Below are 12,942 nucleotides of genomic sequence, written 5' to 3'. Positions count from 1 at the left end.
CTACCACTTAATGAATACATTCTTCATCGAATTAACGAACTACTCAAGATTCCCTTTTTGCAAGAACTTCTGTCACATAGACTTTATTGAGTCAAGCCAGTAAATTCGTTACAGATTCGATGGTTTAGGATGGCAGATGACAACCTGATTAAAATCGTATCCTCAATATACGCTCTGCATGAGAATCTCGGAATTTTTTAAAAAAACGACTCCTTTTATTCGTTATTTTAATGTGCCAAAGATCTTCCAAATTTGGGATGAACCTAGGTTCTAAAAATGTACAGATTGAACCAGCAAGCATTTTCGTAAATGAGCCGATTTAACTCCAAAATTGGCTGTCTTCATTCGGAAAACAATAGCAATACTGTTATTGTCCAAAGCAAAGCATCGGGTGGGGTTTGTAGGCAAGAGAACGGTATTAAATAGTTGTTTTGAAGCAAAATACGCATTGAGTGAGCCGGGAAGCCTAGTAAGATCCTGCATTGTTTTCATGAGATATTTTAATACAGACATTATTTTCATCTAAAACAAGCGTCATCGTAAACGAGCAATTGGTCTTCATTCGGTGCACAATGTCGTTTCTAAAAATTATCGTTGAAACACTAGCGGATTTAGAGGGGGGCGCATCCGGCGCGCGCCCCCTCTAAAATCGTCAAAGTTTACTTTTTATGTCAATTTAGGAGATAAAAAATAATAAAATACGCCCATAATGCATCATTTCCAACTACAAATTGTTAATTTTTCTTGATTGCTTAACCCCCAATCCATATGCAAACAGTTTATGCCATACACTTTCGGTTCAGAGGGAGGGGTGCATGTCAAAAGGTTGCGCCCCTAAGCTACGCCCCCTCTAACGTTGATTCCTGGATCCGCCCCTGGTTGAAACATATGTAACAGTGGTAATACACTGACGAGGACGTTTTCAACTCAAAACAATGAACCGGGGAGCATGGACGCACCTGACAGTACTGCCCTTGATGTACGTGCGTGACAACAACTCTGACAACAGAACACATGGAACATCATAACATTGAGAAACCAATGAACGTTGATCTGTGAGTCATAGTAGGTTAGTCGATCATTCCAACAAGCACATATTTGTAGTTATTTATACTATCACCCTCTTATCTATGTTCACTTTACAGGATCCTTAAATTTGTTACTGAGGATGTCCCATCTTGTCTCTAAATAAGCACTTTTTGTGTTTATTCCATGTAACCTCTGTCTAGTTGTGCGTCTGCAGAACCCTTGTAACAATCACATGTCTATTATTGATTGAAGTTATTTATACCTGAACTTAAGCGTACATGTTTTGACAGCCTGAAAGCTTACGGCCCAAAGCGATTTACCAGAAGAGTTTAGTCACTACCACAAAGTGACATTAGCCAGGAATTGGCCGAAAAGAGTTGGCAATGTGTTTAAAACAATGGCGACGATGGATAGTTACATGATTAGAATGGAAACCCACTAAATGATATGTAGAATTATGTTTAGCTTATTCGTTATATAGCGGAATAGAAAAAAAACGACTGCAAGTTGAACAATGTCACTTAAAGGAATGAAAGGTGTAAAGTATATGGCGACAAAGTAATTTGGGAGGTTTGTTATATAGTTTCGAGTTTCTGGCTCTATATGGCATATATATATATATATATATATATATATATATATATATATATATATATATATATATATATATATATATGTAGACACGCCATTTTGACTCAGATGAACTTTATGAGCCGTAAGTATGTCAGCTGGTCATCGGGAATGACCATGGAGTTTGTGACAGACCTAACGATTAAACAGGGATGAGGAGAAATGCAAAAGTAAAAGAGAGCTGGTAAAAGCTGAAGCAGACTATAATTATGTCGTTGGCTGTTTATCTGATTAAGCCAACAACTTCCTTAGTCCATATGTTGACGTCGAATATTTAACGAAATCTCAAAGAAAAATAATGAGTCAATCGGAATGATGTTAAAGACTACGTTATTTAGGTGAATGAAACTTAACATATCTTTAATATCTGGAAATATGTGAATTTGTACTACATGGCATCTACAAGATGAAGATAAAAAGCTACCCAGCAGACAAACGGTGTCTTAGTAAGATCAGTTTGAATGGCGTTGGGTTCCCTTCGCGTCGACAATGACCAAATGTCCTACGTCTAACCGACGTCTAATCATGTGTACTAGAAGTCGGTTTAACCTCAGACATCTTTTTTTAGAATTTGATGTAGAATTTAAGTTCGCATGAACGAACACAAATATCCCTAGCTTTAAAGGGGCTGTACTCCGTATGATGAAATAGCGAAGAAAAAAAGAAGAGAAAACTGACATAAACTTGGTATCTATGTGTACAATGCATTGAAACTTACTAACTGAAATACCACATAATTTACAAAAAAAGATTACTAGGTATGTCTACCTAGTAGAATTCATTCCTTATGCGTGATTGGCTAGACTATGTTATCACGTGATATTACCAAGTTAGGTATATAGCTTGAATATTCCATCCGTTAAGGGTAAGCCTTCCTAGGACAGTTGATACGACACTGGACTGCAATTTTGGCGACACCGGTTTATGTATTCCGTGCTGAAAATACATCTAATAAATATAAAAGTATTTAGTAACCATGTTTTTTATTGAATATATCGATAAATAAATAAATATTCGTGTTCATTGCTGTTCTAGTTCTATCCTATGTACATGTTGCTCTGTTTAGAAGATTTTTTTGGGCGGTAAATCGGTTGTTCTTGATCACTATCTATATAGGCTTAGTTACCTCCCCTAGTTAAATTATTTTTGCAGTTTAGAGTTTATGAAGATCTGCCTGCACCAACTGGCTGCATTATTGAATATTGACTCCGCCATGAAGACATAGAGGCTGTAAGTGCTTTAAATGGCATAAATGACATGCGATAGAAGTGACTGCAATTTCAGTCCCATCTATATAATAACTGCAAAGTTGAAGAGAATGCGATCCGGGTGCGATACCAAGGTTGCCCAGTGCCCAGTTCCTCTGCTGTTCCTAATACTGAGTACACCGATTTTCCGGTTACTACCCTATCATTCCATATGCACACGAAGCGGGCGCTCTACCGCGGAATTTCGGCGCGGTTATTAAATGTAGCCCTATTCCATCTGGCCCCCATTTAATATCAAGATATATTTCCATTTTCCAAATGGTCTAAATTAATGATATATTAGTTGATCATACTTCAGTTAAACATCCGAATAATGGCACTTACTTTGCTGTATTCTTCTTTCTATAGTACTATACTTCACACTCTTTAATTGCTGTCAGTTTACCTTCTTATTTATTTGTTTAATTTTACCTCTAACCTTAATTATATAATATAATATAATATAATATAATAAAGATTCCCTTACTTCAAGAATTGGACTGGAATAGAGCGAAAGATGGTTTCGGGTAGCAACATTGACAGACAATGGCATCTTTGACGTATACGCCGCAACACTTGAAACCAAATAACAACATAAATAAACCGCTGGAAATTGGCCAGGGTATTTATTCCGTATACCTGTAAAATATGTGAATCCAACAAAATAGGAGAAAGTATTCTGATGAGAGTAGCCCTTAAATTACCCATTATTCGTCATTTCACCAAAAAGGTTTGCTGGCCTTGTATGGTTTAATTCCCATTGGCCTATCGTCCCGGCACCAGTTGGAAGGAATTGAATGTAGAATGTCGCCGCAAGTTTTGGGAGGTCACAAACAGACCAGAGGTGGCAATATATTTCACATAGGTCTAACAACGCAAGTTGCATACAGAGAAACGGGTATATTTATTGATAGTGAAGGACTGCTCTATAGTACATAAACCATATGTAGTGTTCCGACATCAGCTTTCTTAAAGCTCCACCTTCACAGATGGAGTGTTTTGACATTTTTTTAAGGTTTTGTCTCAGAATCAGCTTATTTCGGTAGCAGTCATATATTCAAATCAGTCATATAAGATAACTCACAATAGAACATATCTCAATTATTTATAAAAAATCCGATTTTGTTTTCATTTTTCGTGTTAACGCTATAGCCATGAGACATCCATTCTCGATCTGCGATCTAAGCTTTTGTCACCAATCTTCTTTCACTGGTTTCCAGACATTTACGCAAAAATTGGCTCATTCCAAGACAAAAAAATAAAACAGTTGTCAAAACGGTCAATTTGTGAGAGTGCAACTTTAAACTATTGTTTCGGTCACGACCCTTTATATTCTCATTTGAAGAATCAGTGGCGGACGAGGTCAAGAAGTGTTTAAATAATTTTGATCAAAGATGAAAGATAAAGTTTTGCACATAATTTATATAAGAAATACTTGTATCAGTGTTCATTTGTAAACAATACATTTAAAGCTATCATACAATACTACAATGGAAACTACAACAAGCATTGTAACCAAAGTTCTAGCAAAGATCCTGTGTAAAGGCACAATACTAAGGCCTAGCAATCTCTACGAGATGACAGGTTATCTGCAAAAAGCATTGTAAGCTATTTGTGTAAAGGCACAAGACTAAGGCCTATCAATCTCTACGAGTAGACAGATTATCTGCAAAAAGCATATTGTAAGCTATTTGTGTAAAGGCACAAGACTAAGGCCTATCAATCTCTACGAGTAGACAGATTATCTGCAAAAAGCATATTGTAAGCTATTTGTGTAAAGGCACAAGACTTAGGCCTAGCAATCTCTACGAGTAGACAGGTTCTCTGCAAAAAGCATTGTAAGCTATTTGTGTAAATGCACAAGACTAAGGCCTAGCAATCTCTACGAGTAGACAGATTATCTACAAAAAGCATATTGTAAGCTATTTGTGTAAAGGCACAAGACTAAGGCCTAGCAATCTCTACGAGTAGACAGATTATCTGCAAAAGGCATATTGTAAGCTATTTGTGTAAATGCACAAGACTAAGGCCTAGCAATCTCTACGAGTAGACAGATTATCTGCAAAAAGCATTGTAAGCTATTTGTGTAAATGCACAAGACTAAGGCCTAGCAATCTCTACGAGTAGACAGATTATCTGCAAAAAGCATTGTAAGCTATTTGTGTAAAGGCACAAGACTAAGGCCTAGCAATCTCTACGAGTAGACAGATTATCTGCAAAAAGCATTGTAAGCTATTTGTGTAAAGGCACAAGACTAAGGCCTAGCAATCTCTACGAGTAGACAGGTTATCTACAAAAAGCATTGTAAGCTATTTGTGTAAAGGCACAAGACTAAGGCCTAGCAATCTCTACGAGTAGACAGATTATCTGCAAAAAGCATTGTAAGCTATTTGTGTAAAGGCACAAGACTAAGGCCTAGCAATCTCTACGAGTAGACAGGTTATCTACAAAAAGCATTATAAGCTATTTGTGTAAAGGCACAAGACTAAGGCCTAGCAATCTCTACGAGTAGACAGATTATCTGCAAAAAGCATTGTAAGCTATTTGTGTAAATGCACAAGACTAAGGCCTAGCAATCTCTACGAGTAGACAGGTTATCTGCAAAAAGCATATTGTAAGCTATTTGTGTAAATGCACAAGACTAAGGTCTAGCTAACTCTGCGAGTAGACAGATTATTTGCAAAAAGAATGTAAGGTATTTGTGGGAAAAGGGACAAGAAGCCTCATGCAATTTTCCATACTTATTGGAACGACCAACCTTTTGACTATGCTGTTCTGGAGAAATTGTTTCATGCATGCTATAACACTGACCACCATGTGTAGTCCATCCTAAGTCATGAGGTCATGGTCCAGAGCCATCATGTTAATTCCGTCCAAAGTCATAAAGTCATGAACAAATCGCCATATGTATCCCACCTAAAGTCATAAAGTCATGGGATAACCATCATAATTTATCATGTATAACATACTAAGTTGTATAGTCATGAAGTCATTGGATAACCACGATATCATGTAAAACATCCTAAGTTGTAAAGGCATAATTTCATGGGATAACCACCATATCATGTATAACATACTAAGTTGTAAAGTCATAAAGTCATGGGATAACCACCATATCATGTATAACATACTAAGTTGTAAAGTCATGGGATAACCACCATATCATGTATAACATACTAAGTTATAAAGTCATAAAGTCATGGGATAACCACCATATCATGTATAACATACTAAGTTGTAAAGTCATAATTTCATGGGATAACCACCATATCATGTATAACATACTAAGTTGTAAAGTCATAAAGTCATGGGATAACCACCATATCATGTATAACATACTAAGTTTACTAAGTTGTAAAGTCATAAAATTATGGGATAACAACCATATCATGTATAACATACTAAGTTGTAAAGTCATAAAGTCATGGGATAACCACCATATCATGTATAACATACTAAGTTTACTAAGTTGTAAAGTCATAAAATCATGGGATAACCACCATATCATGTATAACATACTAAGTTGTAAAGTCATAAAGTCATGGGATAACCACCATATCATGTATAACATACTAAGTTGTTAAGTCATAAAGTCATGGGATAACCACCATGTTATGTATAACATACTAAGTTTACTAAGTTGTAAAGTAATAAAATCATGGGATAACCACCATATCATGTATAACATACTAAGTTGTAAAGTCATAAAGTCATGGGATAACCACCATATCATGTATTACATACTAAGTTGTAAAGTCATAATTTCATGGGATAACCACCATGTTATGTATAACATACTAAGGTGTAAAGTCATAATTTCATGGGATAACCACCATATCATGTATAACATACTAAGTTGTAAAGTCATAATTTCATGGGATAACCACCATATCATGTATAACATACTAAGTTGTAAAGTCATAAGGTCATGGGATAACCACCATATTATGTATAACATACTAAGTTGTAAAGTCATAATTTCATTGGATAACCACCATATCATGTATAACATACTAAGTTGTAAAGTCATAATTTCATGGGATAACCACCATATTATGTATAACATAATATGTTGTATAGTCATAAAGTCATGGGATAACCACCATATCATGTATAACATACAAAGTTGTAAAGTCATAAAGTCATGGGATAACCACCATAATTTATCATGTATAACATACTAAGTTGTAAAGGCATTAAGTCATGGAAAAACACACTATGTATTTCATCCTAAGTTGTTAAGTCATGGACAAATCACCATATTTTTTCTATCCTTAGTCATAAAGTCATGGTAAAAAATATGAGACTGTGACCATTAACGGTATTGCCAGAGGTCTTGGTAGCAACATTCAGAAAGTTGTAATAGAGAACTGTGACATTGGTTCTCCATATCTTGTTAGACCACAAGTACTTTCTGTCCCCCAGAACGGTAAGTATGCTAAAATACCTGTCAGAGTTTGTAACATGACTACTAGGCCCATTTTTATTCAGCCAAAGTCTGACGTTTGCGTTGTCAATGAAGTAAATGTATTAGATAACCTCATATCTTCCTTTCCCTCTCCTTCATCTACACCCTCTGATAATTTTGTTGATGATCTTGGTATTAAGATTGACACGGAGAACTTGTCCTCCGATCAGCTTCTTCGTGTTCGCCAGGTTCTTGGGAACTGGAAAAAAACATATTTTCCACTGGTCCCGTGGACATTGGCTGCACCAACATCACCCGGCATAAGATTGTCCTTTCAGATGATACACCCTTCAAGCAGCCATACCGAAAAATCCCTCCTGGTATGTATGAGGAAGTCCGACAGCACATTAAAGATATGTTGGATTGTGGCGCCATCCGTGAAAGCCAAAGCCCCTTTTCTTACAATGTCATTCTTGTTCGTAAGAAAGATGGATCCCTGCGATTTTGCATCGACTTTCGCATGCTGAATTCCCGTACCAGGAAAGATGCATACATGCTTCCAAGATTTGATGACACTGTCGTTATTCTCGTTGGTTCCAAGTTCTTTTCTAAACTTGACCTTCGCTCAGGTTATTGGCAGGTGAAATGGAAGAGGATTCTTAGCAATTCACTGCTTTTTCCGTGGGGAATCTCGGTTTCTACGAGTGCAATCTTATGGCTTTTAGTTTAGTAAATTCAGGTGCGAGCTTCCAGCGTGTTATGGAGGAAACCATGGGAGATCTACCACTCCGTGAATGTATTGTTTTTGTTGATGATATTTTGATATTTTCTGAGACTTTCGATGAGCATGTGATCAGGTTAGAGAACGTTTTTCATCGTCTTTCATTTTATGGTCTCAAGCTTAAAGGTTCAAAGTGTGAGCTTTTTAAATCATCAGTTACATATCTTGGCCATATTATTTCTGAACAAGGCATCGCCACTGATCCGGAGAAAACTTCAGCCATTACTGATAGGCCAGCCCCAACGAACATTTCTCAACTCCGTACCTTCTTAGGAACCGTCGCTTTATAAAGGACTATTCAAAAATAGCACAACCCTTAAACAAACTTCTTGAAGGTCACGGTAACAAACATACAAACTCAAAAAAGCCCAAATCCAAACACAAAAAAACAACAGTTGAATGGGTCTGGGGTGACGCCCAGCAGTCTTCCTTTGATCTTTTGAAGGAGAAACTGTCTTCTCCTCCTGTTCTTGCTTTTGCTGACTTTTCTAAACCTTTCAAAGTCCATACTGACGCAAGTGGGTCTGGTTTGGGAGCAGTACTTCTCCAAGAGCAAGAAGATCACACCGAAAGAGTCATTGCTTACGCAAGCCGAGGAATTCCTCGCGCTTAAGTGGGCGGTAACCGACAAATTTCACGACTATTTGTTCGGTAACAAATTTGTAATCACGACGAACAACAACCCAAACGTATATCCTGTCTAATGCCAAGTTAGACGCTACAGGTCATCGTTGGGTTGCAGCTTTGTCTGCATATGACTTTGATATCATATATAAGTCAGGCAAACTTAATTCCAATTGTGATGGGTTAAGTCGTAAACCTTGTTTGTTCTCTGAGGAGATAAAAGTTGTTTGTCTTGGTGTCTCTGTTTCCATTTCACCTGTTGAATGTGTATCTGGTGTGACAGCTCATCAACTGGCCAGTGAAGAGATTGTCAACCCTATTCCAGCATCAAACCCGGTAGACTGGAAGACAGAGCAGTCGAACGATCCTGACATCGCCAAGGTCATTTCCATCCTTAGTTCCGGTTCTCGTCCGAGGGGGGGGGGAGGAAACGTCTTCGTGACTTGTCACGTCTTTATCTAGAGAATGGTGTTCTCTTTCGAACCGCTACTTTGGATGGTTATGAAGTTCAGCAACTTATTATTCCCTCTTCTTACAGGACTATTGCTTTTCGTGGTGTTCACGACGACGTAGGTCATCCTGGTCGTGAGAAATCCCTTTGGCTTGCACGTCAGCGTTTCTACTGGCCCGGTATGGAGTCGGATTTCGAACGTCGTATTTCTTCCTGTCGTCCGTGCGTTTGTCGTAAGACCCCAGTTGTTCCCAGGGCTAATCTTGTTCCCATTGAAACTTCGAGACCTATGCAGCTTGTCTGTATTGATTTTCTGAAAATTTTCGAAAGGTCAAAAGGTGGATATGAAGACGTTTTGGTCATCACCGATCACTTTACACGGTATGCCAAAGCTATTCCCTGTAGGACTCAGAAAGCTACCACTACTGCTAAAGCTTTTTATGAAAACTTCATTGTCCATTACTCCTTTCCAGAGCAGCTCCACTCAGACCAGGGACGCAACTTCGAGAGCCGCGTCATTAAAGAACTCTGTAAGCTTGCCAATGTAAGAAAGACCAGAACAACCCCCTTCCATCCTATGGGAAATCCCTCAGCTGAGAGGTTTAACCGCACTCTCTTCCGTATGTTAGGTACCTTGGCTGATGACCAAAAGTCAAATTGGGCTGCGTTTATTCCTTCTCTTGTCCAGGCTTACAACGCAACGAAGAGTAGTTCTACAGGGTTAAGCCCCCATTTTCTGATGTTCGGGTGGCACCCACGGCTCTATGTAGATGCATACTTGGGCACTGCACCAGTGAATGGAGATGGGGTAAACCATGCTTCATATATTTCACAACTTCAGGAAAGCATGAAATATGCTTACAGGGTAGCTGGAGAAGCAGCCAAAAAGAGAGCAGGGCAAAACAAAGTTCAGTACGACCAGAACGTCAGAGAAAACCGCAATACAGAAGGTGATATTGTTCTAGTACGTAAAGTGAATTTGCAAGGGCGACATAAACTGGCTGACAAGTGGGGGAAAGACCCATATGTGATAATAAACATTCCATATGAGGGTCAGCCTGTTTACAAAGTCCAGCTCGAGTCTCGCAAGAGACCAGTACGTACTTTGCACCGAAATCTCCTGCTTCCTTTTATATCCGTGCCAGAGTCAGAAGATACCGAAGTTGGTGATAAAAACCCAAAAGCTTTTCGGAAGATCAGGACGCGGTCAGTATCCCTTCAGCCCTCTGAGTCTGAGTACGATGGAGATACGAATTCCTCCGATTCATCTTCGTCTGGAATATATGTCATTCCACAGAGGAGGCCTCTGAACCGTAGGCAAAATCCCAGTGAACTCGCTCCTGAACCGCCCACAAGCGTCAGTCATGGCAATTCTCCTTCTTTTCAAAATCATTCACCTATTTCTTTTCAGTCTTCTATTTCTTTACATACTCCACAACACAGTCCAGAAGTTCCTCCCCCTATTCCTGTGATACCGCCCGTGCCTACTCCAAGGCCGAGACGTACTAGACGTCCCCCTGAACGTTTCGGTGAGTGGGTATCATCCCAGCTCGCTGAAGACGTTATATATTATATTTAGGCGTTATTTCAAATTGATCTAGTTTAAATAACCTGTTCACGTTATAGTCGTGTCATTATTGAGAAGGTTTATTTAAACTAGTAGTATTTTCTGAAATAATATTTCATTGTCTTTTAATTTATTTTTTACATAACCTCTTGTACAACGATTTTGCTTTTTCTTTGCTACAAAGGTGATTTTCAGAAATCCTGGGCAGTGGTACATCATATAGGCCTGACAACCCTGTGATGGAATTGTTAAAGTACTTTATGTATTCATTAATTATTGCAAAATAATTTATGCTAATGCATTTATTTCGGTGAGAAACTATTTTCTCATTTAGTTGTTCGCATATTTATTTGTAAAACTTGTGTTATATTAGTTCACATGCCACTTGGGTTTTTAAAACATTGTCTGCAGGGTTACATTAATTATCATTAGTTTTTCGGATACTACAAGGCCCGCCATCATTTGTTTAGAATATTAAACAATTCACATTACACATTTAGTTGTAATTTACAGTCGGCAATGTCGGAGACATTTAAATCAAGTGGGGTGTGTGCAGACAGGTCAACTCCACCCCAGCAGTCCGTTTTGTTTTGTCACTTGTGTTGTCCATGTAATTGTCATTCGTTCAGTCCATGTAAGCTTCATGTATGTACAATGTTCTGTATGGGGTGATGTTTTATATATTTAATTCAAAATTTCATTGGACGATATTTATATCTTCACTGCACCAGACTAACTTTCTCCTTTCCTCTAACCACTCCTGATCTGAACTCAAACTGTAAAGTTTGAAGGTATTTTGTTACAGTATTACTCAGTTTATCGCAAAACTGTTTATTCTTCTAAATATTATAAGTATATCGTATCACATCCTGCTGAGTTATTTTGTTATATTAGGCCACTACTTTTATATAAATTGGTTTACAAAACCGGCGGGTCTAATTTTCCGAAAAGTACAAAAAAAATAAAAAATGAATTTCACTATTTTTTCAAAATTATTTTCCGGACCGTATTGATTTTGGTGCGAAACGAAAGAAAAACGCACAGATAAGAGTACGAATGCAGTAGATCTCGACTGGTTTGTTGTTCCGTGGCCGTATTTGCCAATTTATAGTGATAGCATGTGAGCCAGTCAACTGTTATGGCAGCGCCGATGGCAATGGCGGAATTGACGATAGCAGTCATTCTTTGTATAAAATAATTAATTAAAATATGCAGGAGTTGTTAAAATAACAATAGCAATAAACATTGGCAAATTTAACAGCCGACACAAACAATAACTGTCACGTGATTGTTGTTATTCCCCACCAATTTAGGTCATGAAAATATTGTTGTTTATAGATAAAAAATAAAATTGTCAGCGGCTGCCATCGAATTAGTAGACACAAATATCTGTAAATTATGTGTGAGAAAAACATTTTATAGCATTTTATGGTTAAATATCAAATAACAGTGCACTAAGTGTGAGTGGTGAAATCGAAAGTAAAATTTCTAAGTTAACACCGGTGACCTAGTTTCACAAGTTCGGTCGATGGTGTTTATGGATTTGAAATCACAAAATGGTTTGGAAATACTTGTTATTGAGTCAATGTAAAGCTTGTGTTTATTCTAGATTACATGTTTATTCATGTTTGGGTTAATATTAGAGTAAAAACAATGAAAGAGTTGAACACATGTCTCAATGACATTTTAATACTAATGCCAGCAGTTGTGTGCAAAACATTTAGATAAAACAACACGGAAAACTATTTTGAATAAGTCCATTTCAATTTGTAATGAACTTGATATTTCACTATAAATGAGATTTGTTGTTGTAACCAAGGAATACTCTTTAAAATGAAAAATAAAAATGAGATTTGTTGTTGTAACCAAGGAATACTCTTTAAAATGAAAAATAAACAAGCATTAAGTATAAATGCCCTGTGAACTCGTGTATACACAAAATGGCGGAGTTGGGAGAAGATGAAAATATCCGATACATAATTATGGATTTCTCTGTTACTATCATTGGTATATAAAGTTAAGTCACATGCTAGATTTATTATTTTGTTATGTGATTTTTATGTACTGATGTGGTAATTTGCTGCAAGATTTGAATTTGAAATGGATTTGGTGAACACCCCATGGTAAATATCCCGGTCCGAAAATATCCGAACTACGCATGGATCGGGTTACACACAACTAGGACCCACCATGGTAAAGGTTATT

Source organism: Mya arenaria, chromosome 3 (assembly GCF_026914265.1).
Source record: "Mya arenaria isolate MELC-2E11 chromosome 3, ASM2691426v1".
Classification (NCBI taxonomy): domain Eukaryota; kingdom Metazoa; phylum Mollusca; class Bivalvia; order Myida; family Myidae; genus Mya; species Mya arenaria.
Note: the sequence above shows the minus strand (reverse complement) of the source record.